Source organism: Salmo salar, chromosome 14 (assembly GCF_965601325.2).
Source record: "Salmo salar chromosome 14, fSalSal1, whole genome shotgun sequence".
NCBI classification, from domain to species: domain Eukaryota; kingdom Metazoa; phylum Chordata; class Actinopteri; order Salmoniformes; family Salmonidae; genus Salmo; species Salmo salar.
In genome coordinates, this window is record NC_138304.1 from 104,379,826 (window position 1) to 104,394,978 (window position 15,153).

Below are 15,153 nucleotides of genomic sequence, written 5' to 3' on the forward strand. Positions count from 1 at the left end.
GAGAAGGTGGAACGTTTTTTAATTTCATTATGAAAAGATACCAGGCCTGGACTTCATAGCAGATTTCGAAAAGACGTTTGATAAAGTACGACTAGAATTTATATATAAATGCAACTTTAATTTCGATGAATGTCTTATATAAAAATCTCTTAAGGATCTCACCAATTTTTTTCAAATTACCTGCCTACAATGACATACCCAAATCTAACTGCCTATAGCTCAGGACCTGAAGCAAGGATATGCATATTATTGATACCATTTGAAAGGAAACACTTTGAAGTTTGTAGAACCCCCTACCTACATGCACAAATTACCTCAACTAACCTGTACCCCAGCACACTGACTCGGTACCGGTACCCCCTGTACAGTCGTGGCCAAAAGTTTTTAGAATGACACACAAATATTTCCACAAAGTTTGCTGCTTCAGTGTCTTTAGATATTTTTGTCAGATGTTACTATTGAATACTGAAGTATAATTACAAGCATTTCATAAGTGTCAAAGGCTTTTATTGACAATTACATGAAGTTGATGCAAAGAGTCAATATTTGCAGTGTTGACCCTTCTTTTTCAAGACCTCTGCAATCCGCCCTGGCATGCTGTCAATTAACTTCTGGGCCACATCCTGACTGATGGCAGCCTATTCTTGCATAATCAATGCTTGGAGTTTGTCAGAATTTGTGGGTTTTTATTTGTCCACCTACCTGTTGAGGATTGACCACAAGTTCTCAATGGGATTAAGGTCTGGGGAGTTTCCTGGCAATGGACCCAAAATATCGATGTTTTGTTCCCCGAGCCACTTAGTTATCACTTTTGTCTTATGGCAAGGTGCTCCATCATGCTGGAAAAGGCATTGTTCGTAACCAAACTGTTACTGGGTGGTTGGGAGAAGTTGCTCTCGGAGGATGTGTTGGTACCATTCTTTATTCATGGCTGTGTTCTTAGGCAATATTGTGAGTGAGCCCACTCCCTTGGCTGAGAAGCAACCACACACATGAGGTCTCAGGATGCTTTACTGTTGGCATGACACAGGACTGATGGTAGCGCTCACCTTGTCTTCTCCGGACAATCTTTTTTCCGATGCCCCAAACAATCGGAAAGGGGATTCATCAGAGAAAATGACTTCACCCCAGTCCTCAGCCGTCCAATCCCTGTACCTTTTGCAGAATATCAGTCTGTCCCTGATGTTTTTCCTGGAGAGAAGTGGCTTCTTTGCTGCCCTTCTCGACACCAGGCCATCCTCCAAAAGTCTTCGCCTCACTGTGATATTGAAATTGTTTGTTAGGAGATAGTAATAGTAACACCGTCGTCTGGTCGTCCAGACTGGAATATCTAGGCAGTAACTTAGGCAGATGTTAACAACGCACGCACACACACTCATGAAATATATCATTACATTTCCTCCCAAATGAGCGGCGTTGTGGCACTAACTGATGGTTGTATGGGGGAGTTGTTTATGTCTCTATCACTTTCTATGTGCCGAAGAAAATGAAACAAAATTAATGAAAGCATAAACAAAACAAAATATAGTTATGCCACCTTAATCATCTAATTGGACTGTATTCTATCTACGTCCATGGTCTTGGCAAAATTACCCTATCATGGCATTGTCTAATGTCATATCTAGGGCTTTCCTAATTTGCGGGGTGGCGCTTAGGGTACTATCCTAAGTTGACAACTATATGATAAGTCTACCGCTGTAAGGCACTAGTTTTGGGCAGTCTACAGGGATGACCTATGCACTTCTGGTTAGAAAACTGGTGAGTGCTGTAGAGTCAAAGGCCTAGAAGTAAATGTTCAACTTTACTAAGGCTGGTATTTTGCTTGGACCCTTAAGTGATCCTAGCATAAATCCTAATTGGATGTTCCGTTGTGCATGTGCGTTTATGCTTACACAATCGCGCATGTCAAGGGAAGAAAACCAAGTATCCTGGCAGATTACAACTTGTTCAGAATGAGTCTGACGTAGTCAGGTAATTTTCAGGTCAATGCCTGGAGGTCAGTCAGAATTGGTGTCAAGGGAGTCTGTAGTAGTTTTCTACAAGTCACGGTGTCTTCCACTATTGTAGTGGCGGTAGGTATGAAGTCTATTTCATAGCTATGTTATCCACGGAGGAGCTAACCTCACGACGGAAGTACTCTAAGTATTAGACCAGTCGTACGTGGTGTGGTCATGGTTCATGACTTCTAATAACTTTTCTCCTGAACGGAGTGTTCTATTTATTAGTGGCATGTGTTAACCATTGGAAGAGTGCAATGGAGATTCCCTTCCCCGTGTTGCACTCTGAGTGACTCCTATGTCGCTATTATCAATAGCAATTTAACTTGTGAGGTTACTAATCCTCTTACTGAGTGTTGCTGGACTGACTGTGGTATTGGTACTGGTATTCAAGGGGTCCAGTTGTCCTACCGATTTATTCTGAAATATTATCTATCGGAACACATGATTGGAGCATATTACTAGTTGTATTGTAGTTGAACCTACACATGGCAAGGAATGATTATTGTTGCCATTTGTTTTGGAGGTGGACAAGTCCATTGGACTTCCTTTACGACCAGTGTGGTACACCTCAGTACTATCTTAGATGTGTTCTAAGATAATCCCCGTCTAGGGGCCTGTCTGCTCCTCACTGTTCTCATAGGGGAGTTTACAACTAGATTTGATTTATGCTCTGGTGGCCTCGTACGGTGTTGTCCGTAGTCTCGACCCCCCCACCGGCCTCGATGAGGCTCATCATGGGTCTGGGCTACTATTCCCCCCCCTTGTGTCTCGGGACCCCCCCACCAGCGGGTGGTGTTGGTGTCCGAGGCGCAAACGAAAAGGTCGGACCCTATGTACGAGTTGTCAGTGGCCGCGTTATTATGAGAATGGCTGTAACCTTTCAACCAAATCTCCTGGTGTTTGTGCGTCAACACCCTCAGTGGCTGTCGAGGTCTGTCAGTCACCACCACGTCCGCGTGTGGCAACCTCTTCAGTACCTGCAAACTGAGACGAGGATATCGGTCTGTGATATCGCAAAGTGTTTCACCAGTGGGAGTCATCGGGTCAGTTGCTGGACTGACGCCATTAGTGTCATTGTAAGGGGTGACAGTCCCCAACAAAGCAGAAGGTGTATCATCGGAAGCAGAGTGTACTCTGCACATCAATGTTTTTCTTGCTGAGACGGCCGCAGTGCTTGCGGAAGTGTCCGAAGGGCAAGAGAAGTTCATCTCAACTACCGTATTGCACGACTGCAAGGAGGGAAGTTGCTCATTCACAGAGACAGCTGGCTCGAAATCATGAAAAGAATGGTCAATCAGATTGGCTGATGGAATGTGTCGAGATATCGTAATATCTCCTTGGATCGGATTCTGCACCAAGAGGTTTCTAAACGTATTTTTCCCAAGGGGTGCTTTCGACAGATACCCCTCGTGAATGACTGCGTTGCAGCTAGCGTTAGGGGAAGACAGTGTGGTCAGTGGAGAAGGCACTGTGGCCTGTGACCATACCTGGTTGGTTTTCCAATCCATCAATGGGAGTAACCGATCCATCAAGTCTGCTCCAAGTAGCAGGGGTACAGTTTCGAGGCTGGTAACATACACAGGGTGAACGAGCGATATGTCCTTGAACTGTAGTTTCAGCATGACTCTCAATGTGAGAGGCGAGGTAGTCTGAGTGACCCCTCGAAGTGTAGTTTCGCATCGTTCCACTTTTAACCAACGTTTAGTTGGCTTCAAAACCCTTTTGAGATCATCAAACAATGTTTGAGAGATGAGTGATATTGTCGCACCCAAATCAATTAGCGCATGACAAGTTAAGCAGTCCTCCAGGACTGTTTCCAGGTATGGCCGTTTAGATTCGTGGTTAGTGGACATATTCCCCACAAAGTGGAGTGGTCGTTCGCAACGACGTGATGTGCCCTTTCTGTTCAAGGTGGAAGCAGATTGACTTTTCCGATTTTGAGTGGGCTTGGCTTTAACGAAGCGTTTGACCTTTTTCTTCGCAACTTTTGTATCAGAGTCTACAGACAAAGCCCGGGGGCTTGTTTCTTGATCAAGCGGGCCCTGGATAGGGTCTTGAATGAGAGCGGGAGAAATTTGAACTTTAACGTCCTTGCTATGGGTGTTAATTTCTGCGGACCTGGTGTCCGGTAATTCCCCGTCTAGTCCTTGTGACTTATCTTTTACCCTTTTCTCAAATTGTTCTCGCTTTAGTTCTTCACGTAGTGGAACTTCTGGAGAACATTGGTCTACGTTTTGATCGTCCTTCAACCCTTTGTTACCCTTGTGTTCTGACACTTTGTGTGGGTTGGGTGCAGGAACATAGCGAACTGGTCGATTGTAGCGGTAGTCGCTTTGAAGGCGACGTACTTTACAGTTATTTCGACCGCGGCGGTTATTGGAATCATGGTTTCGTGGTAGAAACTGTTGTTGTGCGTCAGCTCTCGACGCTCCAATACCTGATAATGCACCCTCTAACTGGAGTGAGTGCTCCTGGTCAAACTTCAAAACCGAGTGGTCAGGGCTCTTAGCGTTGCGAGCTTTTGATGCCTCAAAAGCTGTGCTTGCAAGCTCTCTGAGTTGTAAGATAGGCAAGCCAACGTGGGCTGCAGGGCCCAAGTAGGTAATGAAGGTGGGATACATGTTCGACAGAAACATTTGTTTGAATGGTAACAGCTCTTCCATTCCTGTTTCCGTGAGTAGGCCAAAGTAAGCTGAACGAAGCCTATGATAGAAAGCTTGTGGGTGTTCGTTCCGAGCTTGTTTGACCGTGTTAGCCAGTGAGCTATCGTGTTTGCGAGTCGCAGAACCACTGAATTCTAATTTCAAAGCTGTGGCAAGTTTAGCGTAGTCATTTAGCACATGTTGCTGTTGTAGGCAAATGAACCTCGTCACGTGTCTATTCGACGTTCGCTTCAACAGGTAAACCCTGTCGGAACCCGTAGCATTCGGGTAGCCACCCAACGCGTCCTCTATGTCAGCTAGGAACGTCTCAGTATCGTTTGGCTGACCTGGAACGGGGTCAAAGGTGGGGAAATTCTTGACGAGTTTGTCAAGGTATTCCGCGCCAAGCGGGCGGAGAGGGTTGGCTTCATCCTGTGGAGAAATTGGGGCCGACAGGCCAAGAGGAGAAGCCAAGCTTTGGCTTTGTTGGCCAAGCGGCTCCATCTTACTCAGTGCCGAATGGCCAAGAGGAGAAGACTGAGGGACACATGATGGAGGCAATGTCTGAAACCTATCGTCTTCACTCCTTTGAGTACCGGTTGCTTAGATGGGTAGTCATGCTGTAGAGCGTGACCATTCTGGACTTCCTCCAGATGGTACCTAAGGGTGGTCTTCTGCTGCATTGCATCAGTACTGTACCAGTAATTTGGAAGTTGGACATGAATGAATTTGCACAAGCAAATTGAATTAATTAATCAATGCCAATGATTAATCCTACCTGGGTAGGCTATCTGGGTATTAAACTTGAATTAACCTGAGAGGTTGCTTCATCCAGGTTAATATGGGAAGTTTAAAAGTGTCTCATTTGATTGCAAGAACATTAAGGTATGTTCAACAATTTAACTTATTAAATTGAATGACATGATAATCCATACAATCTCCATTGATTGGATATCATAAGTGTAAACAGTAGTTCAAATGTTGGGAACACTCCCCACTATGGTACACTTCTTCCTTGGGCCGAAGCCACATGGGATTCCCGCGGGGGCGGGACTTCTGTCAGTACTGGATTACTGAATGGGTTTTGCAAAAACCAAATTTTACTGATTGATTAATTTTAATGATAAATCAAACCTGTATAGGCTATTTGGGATTTAAACTTTAATTAACCTGAGAGGTTTATTCATCTAGGTTAATGTGGAAAAAAAGATTACAATGTCTCATTTAGAAAACTCATCAATTTGGATATTATTTAAAAGATCCACTTGAGAATGTAAATCTGGCAATTTCACTTATTAGTTCAATTGAATAAGACATCGATATCCGTCTGGATATCACGAGTAACAACTTGAGTGTCACCTGACTAATTCTTCTTGAAGGAAAGTACTGGTGACTCTTCAGAGGTCCCTGCTGGCACACGCTGAAATCAAACGGAAGTACCCAGGGCAAGGCGGAGGATTTACAATGTGGCACAAAACAAAATGGCTGTTTTCCCTTTTGTTAGCTTAGCATCTCGAGCAAGCTAATGCTACTTTATGCCTGAAAAATGCACAACATAGGATTCCCTTGGCAAGGGAAAGGTTTTAAATATATCGTATTATGTTCAAACCCTTTTCGGCGATATTTGACGATGTTTTAACCGGAACTCGCGGCAAACAACGAAATGCACCGTGGTCTACTCGCATCGAAACGCGAGAGAGACAGAGAGATACTTATCGCTGGTCAAGCTAATCTCTCCTAAATTTCAATCGGCTGGCTCTTTGTCCTCGCTCGATAAATTAATAATGACCTAGCCAACACGCGTCTGAAACGCGAGAGGCAGAAATAGCCCAGCGTTTGGCCAAACGTGCTATTTCTCAGATAGCTTTATCAGCCATCATACATAAATGAATAGTTTATGCTACCCACTGACTACGTCAGAGCACAACACGGAGGCGATTCTCCAGAGCACACACGCACCAATAATTCCGGTCTACAGTTCCCATAATGTATATAATAAACTTGGTATATTATGTAATCTGCTTTTCAATTTTATATGGGCTGAATCAAAATGAAAGCTTCATCCTATTTTAGATTCCTCGCATGGGGCGTCATATGTCGTGTCTTTGGCTATGCCGGATTAAGTGATATGAAATGCTAACCTATAAAATCCTTTCTCTGTAATTAATATTACCTGATTAAGCTAATCATGTAAATGTAATTAACTAGAAAGTCGGGGCACCACGGAAGAACGTTTATAGAGCCGTTATCTTCCGAATAAACTCTTAAAATACTTAGTAATATTTTACATCGGTAGCAGTCAATATTAACCCTTATCTTATTTTCAGTCTCATAATGAAAGTTGTAAATTCTTGGCTATCTTCACGAACCCTGGCTAACAAGTTGAATCAGCAATACAAAATTGGGTTTAATTATTTATTTACTAAATAAACTAAGCACACAGAATTACAAATACACAGAATACAGATGATGTTATACAGAAAACGTCCCGGTTGACGGAACCTGTATCATGGCTGGTTACACAAAGGAAAGGGGGTTGGGCTTGAATGAAAGAGCGGGAAGACTTAGGAACGAAGAAACAGCAGCTATGCTATCGTAAATACATTATCTTATGCATTACTAAATTACCACCCATTTGGAAAAGGAAAATGCAATAAATATTTACTCTGAGCTGCGCTTCGGTATATTGGTCGTAGATGCTGGCCGTGTTGGCCAACAGATCTTCCTGTCCTCGGAAGAATGTCTCTGGTGGTAAATTGGATACGTGGTGGTATCTTTGTCTGTCTGTTAGACTGGATCCGTCGTCCGTCCTTTCCTAGCCCACGTCTACAGCGGCCACTGCTAACTCAACGGCTAGGAAGTATCACTTCTGTAGTGCACTTCATACCATTCACCACCAAAGCTCACGCCGAGGTTGGCTTAGTTCTGTACTTGACGTGTGTCCTTCTAACGTAGAGGCTGCAGACCTCACATACTGGAACAACCTGGTTACCTTTTCGTCAAAGGCTTATATAGTGGAGAGGGGGGAAGGATGTGTTTCATCGTTTAAAACCCCTCCTCTTCACAGGGGTGGGCCACTGATCAAGCAGGGCACTTTCCTTATGAAAACCCAAATCTCTCATTTGGAGGCTAAAATTACATTTAATCTCCTAACAAACAATTTCAATATCAAACATTTCAATTGCATAACAATTCCATGTTACTCTGATAACTAGATGGTGTATACTTTCTCAGGTACAGTTTATGTCGTCCTGTCATCAGTCATAATGTCTCAGATGACAACCGAACTGACATACTGTCACATCCTGACCAGCAGATGGAGCTGTTGTAGTAGTTTGGGGGTCAGGACGTGGCAGTCTTGTGTGTGTGTTTGAATGTTCTGTGTGTCTTGTGACTCCTGATCAGGAACAGCTGGGGATCGTTGTTCCTGATTGGGAGTCATATATGTAGGAGTATGTTTGTCACTGGGTTTTGTGGGTGGTTGTTTTTGCACTGTGTTTATAGCCTGCAGAACTGTCACTGTTGTCACCTTTTTGTGTTGTTAAGTGGATGCTTTACTCCTTATTTTTAATTAAAGATGAGTATTCACATACCTGCTGCGCCTTGGTCCATTTATGAAGACAGCCGTTACAGAACCACCCGCCAAAGGACCAAGCAGCAGAAGAGGAAGCCACTGGAGAGAAAAAAGGAGGAATGGACTTGGGAACAGATCCTGGACGGAGAGGGACCATGGACTCAGGCTGGGGATTATCGCCTCCCGCAGTGGGAGATTGAAGCGGCGAGAGCGGAGAGGCGCTATTACGAGGAGAGAGAGCGCAACGAGCGCGAGAGGCACCCCCCAATAAACATTTTTGTGGAGGCACACGGGAGCTTGGCCAGGCCGTGGAAGAGCCGTAAGCCAGCTACCCGTGACTACAGGGAGGTGCATATGAGGTGGAGGGCGCCATGTTACGCTGAAGCACGCACCATCTCGCCTATACGGACGCACAGCCCAGTTCGCCCAGTGCCAGCGCCCCGCAGGTGCCAGGGCAAGGTGAGCATCGAGCCGGAAGGGGTGATGCCAACCCTGCAATCAAGACCGCCAGCGCGCCCTTTCGGTCCGGTGTTTCCCGCTAGACGCACTAGCATGGAGGTGCGTGTCTCCAGGCTGGCACGTCCAATACCAGCCCCACGCATCAGGAGTCTAGTGTGTCAGCCCAGCCTCGCCAGTCAACAGTCACCAGAGCTGCCCGCCAGTCAACAGTCACCAGAGCTGCCCGCCAGTCAACAGTCACCAGAGCTGCCCGCCAGTCAACAGTCACCAGAGCTGCCCGCCAGTCAACAGTCACCAGAGCTGCCCTGAGTGGCCCTGAGTGGCCAGAGCTGCCCTGAGTGGCCCTGAGTGGCCAGAGCTGCCCTGAGTGGCCCTGAGTGGCCAGAGCTGCCCTGAGTGGCCCTGAGTGGCCAGAGCTGCCCTGAACTGCCAGAGTGGCCAGACTGCCCTGAACTGCCGGAGTGGCCAGACTGCCCTGAACTGCCGGAGTGGCCAGACTGCCCTGAACTGCCGGAGTGGCCAGACTGCCCTGAACTGCCAGAGTGGCCAGACTGCCCTGAACTGCCAGAGTGGCCAGACTGCCCTGAACTGCCAGAGTGGCCAGACTGCCCTCCGGTCCAGCCCGAGTGGCCAGACTGCCCTCCGGTCCAGCCCGAGTGGCCAGACTGCCCTCCGGTCCAGCCCGAGTGGCCCGTCTGCCCGGCGCAGCTATCGGCGCCATCAAAGTGGGCGACGCCGAAGGTGGAGCGAGGTCCACGTCCTGCACCTGAGCCACCTCCAGGATAGGTGGGTTGGGGAGGGAGGGTGTAGCACAGTGCCGTCGGTGACGGCAGCCACCCTCCCTTCCCTCCCTTATTGTTTAGGGTTAGTGTTTATGGGTTTTGTTGGGGATTTTGTTTGTTGGTGTTTTTTTGTGGTTAGGTGCATTCCGGGGTCTGCACCTTGAGGGGGGGGGGGTACTGTCACATCCTGACCAGCAGATGGAGCTGTTGTAGTAGTTTGGGGGTCAGGACGTGGCAGTCTTGTGTGTGTGTTTGAATGTTCTGTGTGTCTTGTGACTCCTGATCAGGAACAGCTGGGGATCGTTGTTCCTGATTGGGAGTCATATATGTAGGAGTATGTTTGTCACTGGGTTTTGTGGGTGGTTGTTTTTGCACTGTGTTTATAGCCTGCAGAACTGTCACGGTTGTCACCTTTTTGTGTTAAGTGGATGCTTTACTCCTTATTTTTAATTAAAGATGAGTATTCACATACCTACTGCGCCTTGGTCCATTTATGAAGACAGCCGTTACACATACATACTCATTACGTTCCCAAGCATATTTCCAACTGGTTTTATTACCAAAATATGGTTCCTTTTCCCCATTTGTTTGATGTTCCCAGACTCTCTATATTTAACACAGGCTATTCAAGTCCTTCAGTAGGGTCAGAGAGGGGAAGGGAGAAAGGTATTTATGGGGGGGGGGGGGTCATAAACCTTACCCACAGGCCAACGTCATGACACCCCAATCCCCTCCCTACCTCCTCCATTGTCCCCACTCCCCTCCCTACCTCCTCCATGGCTCTGACACAGGTAAGGGAACAGCCAGACATTGCCCAGTCCGATTCAGAAGCCCCACACAGGTCAGCATGTACTGGGTCTTGTTGTTCAGAAGCCCCACACAGGTCAGCATGTACTGGGTCTGGTTGTTCAGAAGCCCCACACAGGTCAGCATGTACTGGGTCTTGTTGTTCAGAAGCCCCACACAGGTCAGCATGTACTGGGTCTTGTTGTTCAGAAGCCCCACACAGGTCAGCATGTACTGGGTCTTGTTGTTCAGAAGCCCCATACAGGTCAGCATGTACTGGGTCTTGTTGTCCCATTTGGGCCTGTCCCCAGCCGCCTCTTTCTCCATCCTCTCCAGCTCCTGGTGGGATGGGATCCTGTCATCCAGACCTGGGTTGGGGAGCTTGGGGAATCTCATGGTGGTTGGTTGTAGTACTCACCCAGAGAGCGGCATGGGTGGGCAGGCTGCAGCCCTGTCTCTCACTACTGCACAGTCTCACTGTCACTGTGGGAAGTAAACAAATAGGATCATTTATTGAGCGTGTGTGTGTGCGTGTGTGCATGTGTGTGCGTGTGTGTGTGTGTGCGTATGTGTGCATGTGTGTGTCTCCAACACCATTAACTGCAGATTATTAACAGATGGTAAAGGTCAGGTAAAGGTTATCAGTGTGGTAACACTACACTAGGCTACATCAATATCACGCCCTGGCCATAGAGAGGTTTTTTATTCTCTATTTTGGGTAGGCCAGGGTGTGACTAGGGTGGGCATTTTATGTTCCTTTTTCTATGTTCTTTATTTTCTATGTTTTGGCCGGGTATGGTTCTCAATCAGGGACAGCTGTCTATCGTTGTCTCTGATTGGGAACCATACTTAGGTAGCCCTTTTTCCCTCCTTGTGTTGTGGGAAGTTGACTTTGTTTATGGCACATAGCCTTTAGCTTCACGGTTTGTTGGGTAGTGTTTGTTTTGTTCGGCATCTTTTCTAATAAAAATAATATGTACGCTCACCACGCTGCACCTTGGTCCTCTCCTTCCAACCGTCGTGACAATCAAGTCAAATCTCGTGTCTCTCGTTACAAATACTATCCGTCAACATCTGAATGTTTTATTTAAATGCATACATGTAAAGACACAGAAACTGTTCATATGTAAACATTTTCCATTAAAACCTAAAGAGTCTATGTTGAAAAATATTGGATCTATTCATTCAATTCATACTACACTAAATTAAAATCAATATACTAAAAGAAAGATTTCTGTACCACTTACAAAACTGAAAATAATAATTCACATAGTGTATAGAACATAAAATAACTTACTGTTAATAGCTTGCAGTCTTATATTGTTGAAATGTATTCTCGGCAAGTAGCCTAGTGGTTAAGTGTGTTGTGCCAGTAACTGAAAGGTTGCTCATTGAAATCCCCGAGCTGGTAAAGGTGGAGAAAGCTGCCATTGTGCCCTTGTGCAAGACAGTTAACCCCCAACAACAACTCCCCGGGTGCCGATGATGTTGATTAAGGCATCCTCCCAGACCTCTGATTCAGAGGGGTTGGGTAAAATGCAGAAGACATTTCAGTTGGATGCATTCAGTTGTGTAACTGTCTAGATATTCCCCTCTTTCCCTAATGTACAAATTCATTGTTTACAAGTATTTTATTTACATGTGAGTGGATACTGACGGTCTGTCAGGGTAGGGAACTCCTCCGGGAACCTGGGAGATGAAGGAAATCAGGCCCAAGAACAAAACAACTAACTTTCCTGACTTAACTTTATTTTGTTTATCCTCAATAGTGTTTTCATTTGTTGATAATATATTAATCTCCGGTTAACCCAGAACTAAAGTCTTGCGTAATTGCTCAGATGCTCAATTAAGTTCTGGGTCCATATTGTGTTAAGAGAAGAGAACCAGAACGAAGAGCTCCAACTTCTCTCTTTGCAAGTTACGGACACGTCTATGGGCCAAATCTCCCCTTCCACTTCCAAAATTCAAAAGATGCTAACACCTGCATAATCCTGATTTATCCAATTTATCCAAATAACCAGTGACAAACACTGGAACTAACGCTGCTCTATATCTCACGCATCTCATTTTATCATGACAGATTTACGGCGCCATGTATGTTGACATAGTCAGTCATGCGAGATTAATAATTAATTAGGAAAAGAACGTCTTAGTCACCTATTAGTTGCTAGTGGTTTTTAGTGCAACAGCTGTGATTGAACGCATGGTACCACTTCAAAAAAAGTGTTTAAGACTTAGACCAATTGTAACAGTCGTCGTTAGGAATGGACCAAGGCGCAGCGGGAATGTGGATACTCATGTTTATTGATGAGTATCCACTGGAAAACCAAACAAAACTCACGACGGCAACAGTGTGACAGGCTAAACAAGCAGTGATCACAAACAACTACCCACAACCCCAAAGAAAAACACACACACTCCTATATAGGACTCCCAATCAAAGGCAACTCAACACACCTGCCTTCAATTGGGAGTCCAATCACCCACACAACATTTAACAAACACAAACCACCTGCCACATCCTGACCACAACTGATACAATACCTCCCTCTGCTGGTCAGGACGTGACACCAATATCCAATAGCAATCCTCAAAAAGATCTTTCAGCTGAGTTGTTGACGCATTAGAGCAACATATGCGTTAAACTTCAACAAGAGAATGTAATCTTTACTTAGAATAAGGAGAAAATGCATAGAAGTGAATGTGTGCATCCCGATTGGGCCCTGGTCAAAAGTAGTGCACTACAAAGGTAACCGGTTGCTATTTGATCTGATCAAAAGTAGTGTACTACAAAGGGAACAGGTTACTATTTGATCTGGTCAAATGTAGTGCACTACGAAGGGAACCGGTTGCAATTTGATCTGGTCAAAAGTAGTTCACTACAAAGGGAACAGGTTGCTATTTGATCTGGTCAAAAGTAGTGCACTACAAAGGGAGTCAAAATGTGAGAATTTTGCTTCCAACCGTCGTGTCTTTGTGAGACACTGAGTAGGTGAACGGATGATCTCCGCATGTGTGGTTCCCACTGTGAAGCATGGAGGAGTGATGGTGTTGGGTGCTTTGCTGGTGACATTGTCTGTGCGCACATAAAGGCACACTGAACCAGCATGTCTGCCACAGCATTCTGCAGCGATACACCATCCCATCTGGTTTGCGCTTAGTGTGACTATCATTTGTTTTTCCAACATGACAATGACCCAAAACACACCTTTGTAAGGAGAATGATGGAGTGCTGCATCAGATAACCTGGCCTGCACAATCACCCGATCTCAACCCAATTGAGATGGTTTGGGACAAGTTGGACCACAGAGTGAAGGAAAAGCAGCCAACAAGTGCTCAGCATATGTGGGAACACCTTCAAGGCTGTTGGAAAAACATTCCAGCTGGTTGAGAGAATGCCAAGAGTGTGCAAAGCTGACATCAAGGCAAAGGGTGGATACTTTGAAGAAGTTCAAATATAAAATATATTTTGATTTGTTTAACACTTTTTTGGGTTACTACATGATTCCATATGTGTTGTTTCATAGTTTTGATGATTTGACTATTATTCTACAATGTAGAAAATAGTACAAATATAGAAAGAAAGAAACATTTACATTTACTGATATACAGTACCAGTCAAAAGTTTGGACAAACCTACTCATTCCAGGGTTTTTCTTTATGTTTACTATTTTCTACATTGTAGAATAATAAAAGACATCCAATCTATAAAATAACATATATCAGAGGTATTAATCACACCGGTGGGGAGAGGGGCATTCTTCTTACCAAACCACATCACTTTTGTTTTGGAGGTGTTCAGAACAAGGTTAAGGGCAGAGAAAGCTTGTTGGACACTAAGAAAGCTTTGTTGTAGAGTGTTTAACACAAAATCCGGGGAGAGGCCAGCTGAGTATAAGACTGTAACATCTGTATATAAATGGATGAGAGAGCTTCCTACTGCTTGAGATATGTTGTTGATGTAAATTGAGAAGGACGTGGGACCTTGGGGTACTCCCTTGGCTGACACAGGAAATGTTATGACAATTTTTAGGGCCTTCCTCTGACACCACCTGGTAGAGGTCCTGGATGGAAGGAAGCTTGGCTCCAGTGATGTACTGGGCCATACGCACTACCCTCTGTAGCGTCTTGCGGTCGGAGGCTGAACAGTTGCCATACCAGGCAATGATGCAACCCGTCAGGATGCTCTTGATGGTGCAGCTGTATAACTTTTTGAGGATCTGGGGAACCATGCCAAATCTTTTCAGTCTCCTGAGGGGGAAAAGGTGTTGTCGTGCTCTCTTCACGATTGTCTTGGTGTGTTTGGACCATGATAGTTTGTTAGTGATGCGGCCGCCAAGGAACTTGAAACTGTACCGGGCAGACGGCAGACAGATGTCAACGTTGTGTACAGAGTGCCCCGTGGTGGTGGGGTTATGGTATGGGCAGGCATAAGCTACGGACAACAAACACAATTGTATTTGATTGATTTTTGTATTTGTACAATTGTATTTTATTGGATATTGCCAATTTGAATGCACGAGAACCTGAGGCCCATTTTCATACTATTCATCCACCGCTATCACCTCAAGTTTCAGCATGACAATGTACAATTCCTGGAAGCTAAAAATGTCCCAGTTCTTCCAGGGCCTGCATACTCACCAGACATATCACCAATTGAGCATGTTTGGGATGCTCTGGATCGACGTGTACGATAGCGAGTTCCCTTTAGTCGTGAAGTAAAATCAATCAATATAAAGGCCAGCACTCTCTTGACGTAGCTGGATCCTTCTGACTATTGATTCTTGAGGCAATTTCTTTCTGCTGGCAGTTTTCTATAACCAGAATTCTTTATTTTGCTACCTTGACCTTACTTGTCATGTGACCTCAGTAAACAGCAAATTTGTTTCTTTAATGGGAGATGATCATGT